At 39.0% G+C, this 15,317-nt stretch overlaps 1 protein-coding gene across 3 annotated transcripts in view; it reads left to right on the top strand.

Annotated features, from left to right (window-relative positions):
• Cntn6 (contactin 6) overlaps window positions 1–15,317 on the top strand; it is a 284,323-nt gene that overhangs the window by 198,020 nt on the left and 70,986 nt on the right. The gene's annotated exons all lie outside the window — the stretch shown is intronic.

Genomic DNA, 15,317 nt, shown 5'->3' with positions numbered 1-15,317 from the left:
GAATGGCCACAAAGGGCAATCAATAACTAATAATCATCTTGTTAATCACAGCAGTCATCAAAGCTGCTTTGGCTGAGGTGGTAAAAAGAATCCCACGCAGAAAAAAAGAAGTGGTTTCTGGATTATCCTCACAGATGACATAATCTCGAGGGACTTTTCCAGAAGAATGGATTCATCTCTTTAAAATTTCCGTGTTTGATCTTTCCGAGGATAATTGATGGGGCCTCACTCATTTGGCAAATTAAGCAGCAATTATTTATTAACGCCGCAATTAGGCATCGAATATCTCACCCGATCCATCACAGCTTAGTTCTCAGAGTCAGTCCAGAGGGATTCTCTGGGAGACAGGCCCTGGGAACTAGGGACATGAGGAAGATCATATCCAAGCCGTGGGGGACTCACAGGCTGAGAAAGATGAGATTGATAGAAAAATGCAAGACCACCCTTTTTCTCTCGGGATCCGCTCTCTCGTTCTAGACCTTCACTGAAGGATGGTTGAAGCATCCTCACCTTAGCCTCTGACTATCTGTCTTTCTTCTGTTCGGCCCTTAGTTAAATTGAAATCAGAAAGGGTCACTTTCAAGTCCATTGGTAGACCAAGTTTTCGGCTATGACTTAAAAGTTTTTTTTTTTTCTTTTTTCAAATCTCCGAGAAATGAGAAATTCATCTTCCTTTTTTTGTTCTCCTTCTGCAAATTCTTCTTTTGACTCACAAGTCTTTTTCAGTAAGAATTTTAGAACATGAAAATTGAGCATTTACTATAGAGATTCTATGTAAATCCACACAGTTTCCTCTTCTTGACATCTTAAACTATCAGGGCGCATTTGTTCCAATAAATCAACCGACACTGATGAATTGTTATTAACTAAAGTCACGCTTCCTTGATGTTTTCTTATTTTTTGACTTAAAAGTCCCTTTGTCATGATTTCTACCATGTGACATTGATGTTTCCTGTCTGCTTAAGTTATTTTATTTTATTTTTTTTTAGCTTTCACAGTATCTCAGATTTTCCTGATTTACAAAGACCTTGAGAGTTTTGTTTGTTTGTTTGTTTTGCTTTGGTTTTTGCAGTGCTGGGAATGGAACCCAGGGCCTCTTGCATGCTAGACAAGTGCTCTCCCACTGAGTCATGTCCCCCCAGACGTTGAGACTTTTAAAGAATGGTGATCTGTTTGATGGGTAGGATTTCCTTCCACTGGAATTTGATGAATGTTTTTCCTCTTCATTTGACTGTGATTATAGGTTTTGAGAAGAAAGATCACAGATAAAGCATGCCATTTTTAATCACGTCATATCATGGGTACCGTTCTATCAAAGTGACTTGTGACTGTGAATACTGGCTTTGGCTGGCTGGCTGGCTGAAGTCATTTTTTGATAGGATTCTCCACTGCAGAATTCTTCTAATTGTCCCCTTTCCATTGCTGAGTCTTTGGAAAGAGGTGAAGATGTCGGAGTTGTGCCTCGTCTCCCATCGCCTCTTGAATCTGCATAGTGTATTTAGAAGTCTACCTGAAAGATTTGTCACTTCTCTCCCGTTCATTGACGTTCAATGATTTCCTGGCCCCAGTACTGATTCGTGTATTCTGAGTTCAGACTTTGGGTTGTAACCTGGTTCTCGTTGATTGATGTTAATGCTCAAAAGACTTCTGCTTTGCCCTTGGAGGGGGAGGCTCTCTCAGTTGACGCTTCTGCCCTGTTACACCCGCCATCAACATGAGAAGTATTGTGTGTGTTTCAGCCCTTCTTTATTTTTTTCCAGCATTAGAAGACTTCTGCATTCCCAGCTCTCGTCCTGAAACTAGCCATTGCCCCAAAGGATCTCTAGTTCCTTCCATTGGCCATGATAGTAGGAACCATAATTGGGTGCTAGGTGACCTCATTGCTTCCAGAAAGTCATTCATTTGGGCAATTTCAGAATGACACAGTGAAGAAATACGCGTGCATGTTCTATCTGTGATCTACACGCGTCTATCCATATTTCTCTGTGCAGCTTTACATATCAGATCAAGTTGAATGTGCTTTTGGACCCTCGTCTGTTACCACATGGATTGTTACCTAGTTTTTCAGTGCTGACTGATAAAATTTTATTCTAACAGTATTATGCCTTTTCTTTTTTTGCATTCTCACTGGTCATACATGAAATTTAACATAGTTCGAAACACAAGCTAGCATTTTACTTTAAAATGTGTCAACATTCCAATAGGTAAGTAGTAGTCTTTCTTTTTTTTTTTTAAAGAGAGAGTGACAGAGGGGAGAGAGAGAGAGAGAGAGAGAGAGAGAGAGAGAGAGAGAGAGAGAGAATTTTTTGTTTAAATATTTATTTTTTAGTTCTTGGTGGACACAACATCTTTGTTGGTATGTGGTGCTGAGGATCGAACCCGGGCCGCATGCACACCAGGCGAGCGTGCTACCGCTTGAGCCACATCCCCAGCCCCAGTAGTCTTTCTTGAATGTTTTAATTAGCAGTTCTCTGATAACAAAATTTGCTCAACATCTTTTTTAATATGCTTGTTTACCATCTGTTCACCTCCTTTTGTAAGACGTCTGCTTAGCTCTTTTCCCACTTTTTCAACTGAGATGCTTATTTTCTTATCATTGAATTTAAACCTTTCTTTGTGCATCTTGCATAGGGATGAGTATCCGACATGGATTTTGCCAATACTCTCTCCCACTCTAAGGATTGTCTTTTCGTTTTCAAAAAGGTACCAGCGATCCATTACTTTTTTTCCTTTAATAAATCAAGATTTTCATGTGAAATGTAAAATCTCATTCCCGTAGGTTACCTAGGTTTTTCTCCTCTGTCATCGAACTTTTAAACTTTTATGTATTACATTTCGATCTGTGATCCATTTAGCATTAATTTGGGGGGAGTTTATGCCCAAATTCTTTTGATAGCATAGGAACATCCAGTGGTTCCAATATTAGTTCAAAAGACAAACTTCTCTCCATTGCATTATCTTTGTACCTTTATCAAAAGATATTGGCTGCATTTGGGTAGGTCTGATTCTGAAATTATTTCTGGTTACTGTTTTGTCTACTCTTTTTTCATTACTACTTTGTCTTTCCATATAATGTTTATAATCAATTTGTATCCACAAATAACTTGCAGGTCTTTTAATTGTGATTGCATTGAATCCATTCATCAAGTTAGAAAGAAAGAATGGGCATCCTAACAATATTGAGTCTACCAATCCATGAACTTGGAATATTTCTCCATTTAAGTAAATCTTCTGTCATTGCTTTCATAAAATTTGTTTTATTTTGTTTTCTGCAAACAGATTTCATACACACACACACACACACACATTTGGATTTTTGTTGTTAATATATATTATATTGTATTCATACATGTTTTAATTGTTTTATTCAAATTACAACTGTCTATTTTTAGTATAAAAATTAGGGAACTTTATGAGATTAATCTTGTATCTCATGATCTTGCTGTAAACACTTATAAGTTGTGGAATGATATTTTGTTGATTTTTTGAAATTTTTGCATTATCATCTATATGGAACAATAATGTTATTTCCTCCTTTCCGGTCTTTGCACATTTGATTTCATTTTCTTGTATTATTGCACTAGCGAGGGTTTCTAGTACAGAGTTGAATAAGTGTGGTGAGGAGAGGCACCCTGCTCTTTTACCTCTGCCTAGTGTGAGATCATCCATCTCCTCACCATTAGGTGCAGTGTCTGTTCTGCATCCTTCATAGACATTTCCAATAGAAGAAAAACCGAACCAACCTTGCACACCTGGAATCAATCCCACATGAATGTGGTACATAAATCTTTTTTTTTAATTGCTGAATTTGATTTGTTAATATTTTTGAGGATTTGTACACTTATATTCTTGAAAGGTACTGAGGTGTAATTGTCTTTCTTAAAAGCTGTTCATTTTGTGTTGGTATTATGATAATGATTATTTCATAAAAAAGAATTAGAAATGATTCCCTGTGTTCTCATTTTCTCTAACAGAGTATTACAGAATCATTATTATTACTTCCTCATGTGCCAAGAGATTCACCAGGGAAACCATTGGGGTGTGGCTTTTCCTACAGTAGGAGAATATTGGTTATCGGTTCAATTTCGTTTTGCAATTCTGTTTAGAGTATCCATTTCTCCTTGTGAGGATCTTAGTAATTTATGTCTTTCAAGGAACTAATACAACTTGTTTGTTCTTGTTCATGTCCCAGGATGGCAAGGACCTCTATTCTCAACACTTGTAGTCAACGTTGTGTTGGAAATTCTAGCAGGTGCAATAATAGAAGCAGGGGTGACATCTTTTTTGCTTTGGACATTTGTCACTCTGTCCTGTCCTCTAACTTCATTAGCCAGCTTGAGATCTATCAATTGCATTGATGATTTTTTTTTAAAGCAAGCTTCTGGCTCTATTGACTTTTCTCTGTTAAGCAACAGAGAAAAATTGTCAATTGCAAATACTTTTCGTTTGATTAATCACAGTTCCCCCCCCATTCACAGATTTACTTTATGCAGTTTCAATTTTTCACATTCAATTGTACTCTGAATATATTCAATGGAAATTTCCAGAAATAAACAAGATATTTTTGAGGAAGAGAAAGCACATCACCTTCATCTAGCTTTTATGGAATGGCATTACTGTAATCATTCTATTTTATGATGAGTTCTTGTTAATCTCTCACCATATGTAAGTTATAAATTAAACATTATCATAGGTATATATGTTATAGGAGCAGCGTAGGTAGATTTTGGTGTGATCTGTACTTTCCTGGGTCCACCAGATTTTTAGAAAATGTTCCTTGCACATCAGGTGGTGGGTGGGGGGAAACTTCAATCTCATAAGAAGGAGGAACACCTGTCCAAGGAACTTAGGAGGGAAAATGTCGAAAGTGAAAGTAGAAAATCCCCAATCCAGGGAGTGTGTGCAAATTCACATCCATTGCATGGAATGAAATCAACCTGGGAAAAGGAATATCTATAAATTATTACAAGACATTGTAGGGCTTTCCATAAAGCAAGACAGACAGAATTCTTGGAGTGCATCTGAAATGTCAGCTCCCGGGGAAGAACACAAGGCATGCAAAAAGACTGGAGCGTCCTGTTGTCCTATTTTTTAAATACAAAACAAATATTTTTTAATATTTTTAATTATTGAAAAAAATCAGACATGTTCATTTTGCAAAATTCCAAAATCATAAGCAAACAGAAAAGAAGAAAATAAAATTATCCTCACCCTTAATTTCTCTATCAGAAGAAAAACACTCTCAGTATCTGACTAGGCATAGGCTCTTCCGGTCTTTATTTTATTTGTAATGCAGTTGGTATGCTACTCTGTGTGTTCATTTGTATGATGATTTTTTAAGCCTTGAGAATATGCCATGAACGTATCTGTAGGTCACTGAATTCTCTTCTCTTCTCTCTTGTGTAATGATAGTGGGATAATTCACTATAGATATTCAGCCAGCCTCTGACTGGTGCACATTGAGGGTTTTATATTTTTCTATTTTTTTAATCATGGGTAATGACATCATGAATATAACTGTGGCTTCATTTTGCCCGCATCACTGTAAATTTCCTCAGTTTATTTTTAGAAAATTGCAATTCCTCACATGGAGAAGATAAAATGCTACGTTTTCTGAAATATCTAGTCCAGTTCTCAAGAACAGTCACATTGAGAGTCCAGGGACCAAGTGACCTCTTCTGATCCTAAAGATACACCCTGAGTCTAACATCAAACATTTGTTCACATTTTTTTTTCTCATAAACTATAGATTGGGCTTCTATAATACCATTTCTAAAATTAAAATAGTTTAAAGACTCTAAAAATCGTCTGAGACGAATATGTACATACTTCCAGAAGTGACTTCTCGTTCTTCTGTCTAGTTTATCACCACTTCTCAGGAGACCCTACTTCTTACTGTGAAGTAATTGGCGGTCACTGGAGAGCAAGATTTGAGATCTATGTTGGAAGAGATCTGGGACCAAAGAAGGAACAACTTTTTTTTTGTTCCTATTTTCCTGCTAACCTTGGAGCCAATCTCTAAGCCTTTACTAAAATTTGGAGTCAATATGTTTGAAACAAAACAAAGTAAAAAAACTCTTTGATTTTCCTCTACGGTCCTTATAGAAAAAAAAAAAAATAACTGTATCTATTGGGAGTTAAGCACATTATTTCATTAGGTAAAGAACATTTTGCCAAGCACATATTACACATCCTAGTAAGGTTGAGCCTCCTCTTGTACCCGGTTAAGGCTTGGTGATTTAGAGCTCAGCTTCTATGCAAAAAAAAAAGAGACTTGGGCTCACATTCTTTCTTTTTATTTGCTGTGTGATGTTGGCCATGTTAGCCAAACTCTCCTGGTCCTTCTCATCTGCAATTGTGAACAGCAGCCCTCATGTGTTTTATAGTGTTATTGCGTAGTTTCAGGGAAATGCTCAGCTAAGAGCCTGGTATATAGGATGTGCTCAATAAATACTAGATGTAGGAGTTGGCGTTATAGCTCAGTAGTAGAGCGCTTGCCTCACACGTGTGAGGCGCTGGGTTTGATCCTGAGCACCACATAAAAAATAAATAAAATAAATAGTAAAGATATTGTGTCCATCTTAAAAAATAAAATAAAAACTAGATGTGAGCTGGGATGTAGGTCAGTGGCAAAGTGCGTACATGGCATATGCAAAGCCCTGGGTTCAATCCCCAGTTCCAAAAAAGGAAACAAAGAAAGGAAAAAGACCCTAACCAAAAGAAGAAGAAGAAATAATAAATAAAGACATAAAGACATAATAATAACAGGATAATGAAATGTTAGAGTATCATTTTCAAATCTCCTTTACATCTTTATAAGAAAATTTACACTTTATGAGTTGAGACAAGGTCAAGACAAATAAATGTGAGAAAGCCCAACCCTTCAAACCTTGTAAAGTTTCATTTTCTTTAAGAATACCAGAGGTGGGTGTCTAGGGTTAGTATTCATTATGAATAGAAAACTACGAGCAAACTATAATTGACTGCTGAACACGGTCTCATTTTTTAGCTCTCTGTGCTGCGGAGATGGGAAAGTTTATGGTTCCTGTGTGAATCAGTGGTTACTTTACTTGTATCAAAAGGAGTAGAAATTAAACCTAAAATGCTTACCTTTGGACAGTGGTTCTTTGCTGTCCCTATCGATGACCGGTTGCCATACGGAGGAGATTTGCTTTCTTACTTGGGGGTTGCAATTTTATATTTCAGAACGCATCTCTGGCTGACCTTTCCTCACTCCATCTTCTTATGTGTCCTTTGTCACCTCCAGTTAATGTAAAGGGAAAGTGAGACCCCGAGAGACAATTCTCATTCAGGCATTGTAAAATTCCCTTGTGTTCTTTTACGCCGCCAAGAGAAGGTACCATTCTGTTACCATTGCTCTTACGGATGGATGGAAGGAAGGAAGGAAGGAAGGAAGGACATACACACAAATCAATTTCCCCTCTCTCTAGGAGCCAGGAGGTCTAAAATCAAGGCAATGGCAGATTCTGTGTCTGGCCAAGGGTCTGATGAGGGCACTCTTCGTTGCCTGGGTAGCTCAGTCTGGCTGTGTCTTGCATGGTGGAAGAGACACCATAGCTCCCTCAGACCCCTTTACTGGGGGACACTCATGTTATTCATGACGGCTCCACCCCCCAAGGCCTGGTCACTTCCCAAGGGCCCCACGTCCAGCCTGGGGTGAAGAGTTGAGCTTATAAATTCTGGAAGGAGAACAGCATTGAGTGCAGCCTAGGCCCTGACCAGGAAAACAGAATGAAAACTACATTTCCCTTCCTCAGAAGGCAAGGTTTTTCCCATTTCTCCCCTAACCGTGAGATTGCTTTTCTACAGAACTCATGGATTTATCCCCAGTCTATCCCCATAGGACATTCTTAACATTCTAAGCTCTTTGTCTGAATATTTCAAGTTGGGGAACGGAAAGCAGCCAGCTGAACGGTCTGCAAATTTAACAAAGCCTTCTTGGCGGGTTTTGTTATCCTGCTCTGTGCGATTGAAAACGGCCACGGACAGGATTTTCTGAAATGAGGTTTAAGTTAAGAATAATCCCAAATACGAGCATCTTAGGAAACTGGTTCTCTGTACCAATCTCTAGTTCAGAACTAAGGAGGGTCTGGACTTAAGCTATGGGTAATGAGTTTTAAGCAATCCAGGGGAGAACTATAAGCTTTCTCAAATAGCACGAGTGATGGAAATTCTATTTATGGGCTGAAAGTGTAGAATCCCAGCGCGGGTTCCGACGGGCGTGTGAAGAGCTCTGATTTAACTTCCACTGCAGGTTGAACTAGGCCAGATGGTTAACAAACGTCTCCTTTCTCTTCAGATAAAATTAATAGGATGCTCATTCTATCAAAGCACAAAGACCTGAGAGAATGAACTTGAAGTCCTTACTTATGCCAATGCCGATTTAAGAAGCACAAAAAAAAATCAGAGTGTAAGGACAAGAAGAAAGAAAGAAAACCGTTGCTTTTATCATCTCGTTCTATGGCACAACTCTGATAACACATTTCAGGAAGATGATTTAGAAAATAGGAACACAGGAAGAAAAGACTTTTTTTTTTTTGCAATGTACGCTTTGAAATACAAGGTCCAAGAATCCCTCCTCTCTGATCTGACGACACTTTGGATGACAGAATAGATTCAGATTGGTTTTCTTTATTGCGGTTTACATCCATAAGTACATTAAGTTTGAATTCTTGCAGGGAAAAAGGGCAGAGGGCGGGTGTGGGAGGAGAAGGAGGATTAGAGATGAAAGGAAAATCATGTCAGAAATGGCTGAACCCTGTAGTTAGTTAGAATAAGGATGGCAGTGTTCATTTTGACTCTGGATTGTGGCACAGTTACAATCGACCATATCTCCATTACAAAGCTCACTTCAAGATTGCCCCTTGCTCCATGCCCTTTTGGGTGGGATTAGCATGCTAAGATTGCATCTTAAGTAAATCACTTTCTCTTGCACCCAAGGAACTGCCAGGGAAACTTGCACCATGAGCATCATCACAGTGGACCAAGTAGATAGAACCTCAAACCATCCCCGGAATCCAGAGGAGGAAAAGCATACCCCACTTGTTGTAATTGAAAGGGTGGGCGACTCAAAAGACTTCGAAGGCAGATCACAATAAATCAGACTGTTCTGGAACTCCAAGCAGAGGAGAATTGCAGGTTATAATTTCGTTGAAATGATCTGTCGGAACGTGAGCACCATTCTGAAAAGATAATTAGCAGGGCCAAACGCTGTCAACCGAGCCTTTCACGAAGAAGGTGATATATGGAAGCCATCGGTCACGATGCCTGGTACACAGTAAACACTCAATTAATGGTGGTGGATAGTATTTTACAAGGCCCAGCTTTCTTACACAGGATTCTCTTTTCTTTGGAAGACCATGTTTGATTCTTTTCCTAGCTACAGACATGGTCCACTGATGATGAAGCGTGGGGGAAATCAACATGAGCACTATAAGAGGTGGTGATCTGTGCAGTAGTGCTGGAGGAAGGAAATGGACTTTGAGGGACTTATATATCCATTCTTGTTTGTGTGGTTTGCATGTGAGGTGTTCCCCCAAATCTTCTATGTTGATGCAGAAATATTCCGAGGTGTAAAGATCCTATTGTGAGAGCTGTGACCGCATCAGTCCATCCTAGTTGGAATGGATGGACCAGGTGGTAACTTCAGGCAGGTGAGGTGTGGCTGGGGAGGTGGGTCACTGAGGGTATTCCCTGGAAGAGTGCATCTTCCCTTTGTACTGCCCCGCTCTCTGATTTCTAACCCTCCATGAGCTGAATATCTGCTGGGCCCTTCCGCCATGTTGGTCTGCCTCACCTTGGGCCCAGAGCCATGGAGTCCGCCCTCCACGGACTGAGATCTCTGCAGCTGTGAGCCCCCAATAAACTGTCCTTCCTTTAAGCTGTTCCTATTAGGTATTTTGGTCACAGCTATGCAAAAGGTAACTAAAACCCTTTGGTAGCCTTTTCGTTTTTGATGTGGAGGTCTGACCTTAGCTTATGAATGATTGGTAAATCTATTTGTATTGAAAGCCTAACCGTAGAAATTCCTTAACAGAGAAGACAAACACATACATCTATATCATATAGATAATTCATTCTCTGGGCGTGATAAATGATCAACAAATTCTTGCTTTTGACCTGATCAGTCACATTATTTATCATACTAGATTATTGCATTTTATTATGCATGTTTACGCATATTGTTTACTGGGTTAGTAACGGCATGGATTATCTCACTTAATCCTCATAATAAACCTATGAATGATATATTATTATTAATTCCAATTCTGTGAGTGAAAATAAAATTGTGCTCATAAACACGCCACAAAATACAGCTAAATATAGGAGTCTTCCTTCTCTTTATATTGCATAAATAATATTATACCACTATAACTTTATTATAATCATTTTTATTTACACAGAATAATATGCATTAGCACAATTAATTTACGTTAAACTTTAAATCTCACTGCTAACGTTGTTTCATTTTTTTTTCACGTCTTCCTGTTCTTTCCATCCGCTTGTCTGTTTAGGACTTCGAATAAGAGAGAAGGCATGAACTGTAAAGTAGTTCATCATTGTTTATCTTAGAAGTTTGAGGATAAAATGAAAACTATTGTTAAAATGCATTTTTTAGAAAAGTCAGCGGTTTTAGAGCTGTTGTCCTTGAGTCTGTGTCTCACGTTCTGTGTTAGTTTTTGTGTGGCTGTGACCAAAATACCTGATGAGCACAACTTCACCTCATGGTTTTCAACAGTTCAGTTCATGGTTAACTCACCCTAAGAATCTGGGCTCAATGTGAGGCAGAGAGATCATCATGGCAGGAGGGTGTCTGTTATGGTTTGGATATGAGGCATCCCCCAAAAGCTCATGTGTGAGACAATGTAAGAAAGTTTAGAGGTCTGATGATTGGCTCATGAGAGCCTTAATCCAAACCAATGAGTTAATCCCACCAGGGGATTAATGAATGGTAATTGAAGATGGGCAGCATTTGACCGGAGGAAGTGCTGGATTGGAGCATAACTTTCAGGTTTATATTTTGCATCTAGAGAGTGGAGTGTCTCTCTCTCTCTCTCTCTCTCTCTCTCTCTCTCTCTCTCTCTCTCTCTCTCCCCCCTTTCTGATCTTCCTAAGAGCCAGTTCCCTCTTCCACACTCTTCTGCCATGATGTTCACCCTCACCTCTAGCCCCAAGGAATGGAGCCAGCTGTCTACGAACTGAGACCTCTGAAACCAGCAGCCCCCAAATAAATTTTTCCTCCTGGAAATTCTTCTGGTCAAATCTTTTAGTCACAGCAACAACAACAACAACAACAACAACAAAGCAGACCAAAACAGTGTGGTAGAGGAGTACTACTCCATTCATGGCGACCAGGAATCAGAGAGAGACCACAGGGAAGACGCACCCTTGCAGAGCAGCCCCTAGTAACCCACCTCCTCCAGCCATGCCTGACCACCCAGTCAGCCCATTCAAACTAGGATGTCCCAATGGGTTACAGCTCTCAAAATCCAATCGTTTCACCTCTGAACATTCCTCTATTAACACAGGAGCTTTCGGAGGTCACGTCATATCTAAGCCATAGCACATGACTAGGGATAATCAATAGAATCATGATATTCATACACAGCAATGATATAACAGATTGGAGAAAATTCTGAGCATCTAATTATTAATTATGAAATCTTATAAAACTTCTTTTATCTTCCATTCGTTTTTTTTTTTGTGAATATGAAATTCTTGGAACTTTTGAGTCCTTATTTTTGTGGGTTGGTTGCTTCAAGAATTCTAAAATATCTTGAACAGAAGCTATCATATGCAGAAGGAATCCACCCTATCATACAATTCAATCACACTAGTAGAAGGTAAACCCAGCTACCCTTGTGTCCTGGATCTATTTGTGAGGTCACATTTGGTTGAAAGCAGCAGGAAAATGATTCAAACGGGCTGAAGACAAAAAGGGAATGTTTTGATAAACTGGAATGTTCTAAGAGTTGTTTTGTTTTGCTTTGTTGCTTTGTTTGCTCCAGGCATGACTTGACCTAGGTGTGTGTGTGTGCAAAGAATTCCAAGTGTGCTTCTTTTGTGTTTGCTGAATCCATTTCTGGTAAACTGTGGACTAGATGCTTGAAGTTAGTATCCCACTCAAAAACCCAGAGCAAAGACATCCTGACATCAATCACTCTTGGAAAGTAGCTTCGGAGTTGAGTCTTCATGCCTTTGACTGATCTGTCTGTCTTGGCTCAAGCTGGACCATCAAGGTGACCTTGGTGTGCAAACCTCCCATGGCCATATCTGATCCAGAGCTCTCTCCTATTGGCACCACTTCCAATTAGATGAAGTAAAAATAGCAAGAATTGGGCTTCCGGGAAATAGTAAAATGCAGGCAGCAAACAAATATCCTCTGTCAACTTAGAATCTTGTAGCCTTCTAACTTTAAAGGTAATATAAAAAAACCACAACACACATGATCTTATTTCCTTCTCAGTAATCAAATTATGTAGTAAATATTTATCACTCCAAGTGTAACCCGGGTGAGAAAAAAACATGGAGCTGAGCATAGGAAAGGTTCTGGTATTTTCTAGAATTTCCAGGATATTTCTTAGAAAAGAAACACTAGAAATTCTAGAAAATTCTAGAACTTTTCCTATGTTCAGCCCCAATTTATTTTATTTTCTCTTTTTCTTTCTTTCTTTCTTTTCTTTTTTTTTTTTTTTTTTTTTTTTTTTTTTTGCATTTTGCTTTTATTTTTGGCCCTACAGAATAGTAAGTTCTTAGACTATGTTTCACAATGCCTGGTTTTTCACAGTGGTCCACTGCTTGTTTCTGATCTTCTGGGCCATCCATGTTTAATTCTACAGACTTTACTGTGAGTCTACTACCTATACAGGAAGACCATATTGAAACACATTTAAGGATTCCGTGCACTTGACTATGGAACTCAAAGTCGCATAGAGTGTTAAAAAGCATCCTAATACATTAGTTTTCCAAGAGACAGACCCTGAAAAGATAATTGTTTGAAACTTGTATATAAGAATTCCGAGAAAGACCCCTTGACAGCATGGTCGTGTGGGGCAGGAAAGAGACAATAACCAGGCAGAGGCCACAGGAGGGTAGGCTCACCTTTCCCCTGCCTTCAGGAAAGACTGAAGGTGGCCCCAGAGTTGTCTCCCAGCAGGGCTGTGGGACGCCCAGCATCTGCACCAGTACCCTATGTCAGCTACTGGTTAGGGCTGCTGGGGGTGGGGGCCTGTAAATCCCTGGGTGCTTTCTGCTTTGTCTCTGTGAAGGTGAGGTCCGCTCTCGGGGTTGGAAGGTCTTTGCTACAAGGTGATGCAGGTACAGGCTGGTGACGGTGAAGGTTCTTGGGAATCCGGGGTGCATAACATTCAGAAGGGTTAGGAGCCTGGCGCTGATCTTTTCACACTCTTGGAACAGTACGTCAGTACAGGATAGGTCTTTTCTACTCTCCAGGGTAAAAGGGCTTTTCAAGTGGGACCCCTTCTTGTCACCGAGTCCTTTCTCCTTGAGAAAGTTGGAATACTTGGGACAAGTTGAACTCATCCTTCTTGATTCCTCTCGGTGGGGCCACTGGCAATGGAAACCCACTTTTGTGCAAGGGCAGAGACTTCGGCTGTTACAGGGTGATCTTTTCACCTGTCTCCTGATAGCTGAGTCGCTTTTGAGACCACAACCCACAGCCACAAATCCCTGCTCTGCCTCTTTTAGCTACAGAAAAGGTCTATAAAATCATAACGCACATACTATCCACCTACACCGCAGCTGGCACAGAGGCTGTGTTTAATTAAAGGGAAATATTTGTGGTAGTCTTATGCCAATTATTATTATAGTATTTGGTTATGCAAAAAAATGACTTCTATCTTCACAATCTATAGAAAGTGCTAAGACATATCTAGGAGAAAAAAATATATAATTTTTACTTTTTTTTTTTTTTGCCTGAATACTTCAGGTTAGAAGCTTTTTCAGTTGGGTATTTTGTACAAATCTATCCTAAGCTTCAGAGTTGCACTTCCATCAAAATATAACAAAGCATCTTGGATTCAGACAAGTCTAAGAGCTTCTATTTATTTTTCTCTTTATATATTAGTTTTTTTTTTTTTTTCTCCAGGGCTGAGGACCAAACTCAAGGCCTTGTGCATGCTAGGCAAGCGCTCTGCCACTGAGCTAAATCCCCAACCATTAGTTTCTTTCGAAGATTTTTATTGCACAGGTAGTGCATGATCATTGTGGGAAATTCATAGAAAATAGAAATAAGCCAAAAAAGAAAAGTATAAAAGTGTAAAAAATCCATATCCCAGCAACCCATACACAAAAATATTAAAATTTTCACATATGCAATGCCTATACATGTTTAGAATGAATGATAAATGTATAATATGATATTTACCAGATTTCATCAATATCTTTCTTAGTAAATTTTCTTCTAGGACTTCATTTTTATTGGTTAGGCATTTCGTAAAGTAAGTATGAAAACCAGTCACTCAAGGTTAATTGAGTGGGAATTAATCCAATTAAATGGGAATCTGCCCATTTAATAAAATATCGACCTAAATTTGTGGCAGGTAAGAAATCTTCTTAAAAGGGCTGAAGGTAAATTTAGGATAGTAATTCTTTTCATTTTGTGTTTAACAAAATTCAAGTTATAATTGTAAATGTATGGTTACTCTGAGAACAATAGTTGACCCAAACATTGATTCGGACCGGATTTCTGACATGTACCTGTGAGCATGTGGTATGGTTTTCTTGGCTCTATCTTTGATGTCCACAAGAGGATCATAGTGTTTTTTCCAGTAAGATTTCCTAACGCTTCATTAGTTTTCGTGCTGTATTTGAATCTGCTCCCAGGTCATCACCCATTTCCGGGAGCTGTTTCCTGCTCCAACTCTACAAGTCTTGTGTCAATGCCTTTGTGTATGATTGGATGAATCTCTCACATGACTTTCAAGGAAGAAACCCACCTCTCCTGCAACACTTAACAATTGGACTTTGCAGAATGACTTCTTCTTATTAATTTGAAATATAAGGAGAGTGAAAATATTTAAATCATATGAACATCTATAAGAAATGAGAATGGCTAGAGAGTAAGAAAGGAGAGATGTTTGTCTCGATAGACCATAGCTTCATTTTGCAAACGTGCAGTTTATTAGTGAAAGTTTTCCCGATGTCATGTTGCTTCAAGCCTGCATTTCTTTATACCTATGATCGTGAGACCTTCTACATCAGGGATCCTAAGCTCATTCCTTAAGGTTGGATACTTTATTTCAGATATTATAAAGTTTATTTTTGCTTTATTTAAA

Source organism: Ictidomys tridecemlineatus, chromosome 16, assembly GCF_052094955.1.
Source record: "Ictidomys tridecemlineatus isolate mIctTri1 chromosome 16, mIctTri1.hap1, whole genome shotgun sequence".
Taxonomy (NCBI): Eukaryota; Metazoa; Chordata; class Mammalia; order Rodentia; family Sciuridae; genus Ictidomys; species Ictidomys tridecemlineatus.
Note: the sequence above shows the minus strand (reverse complement) of the source record. Positions and strands in the feature narration are given on the sequence as shown.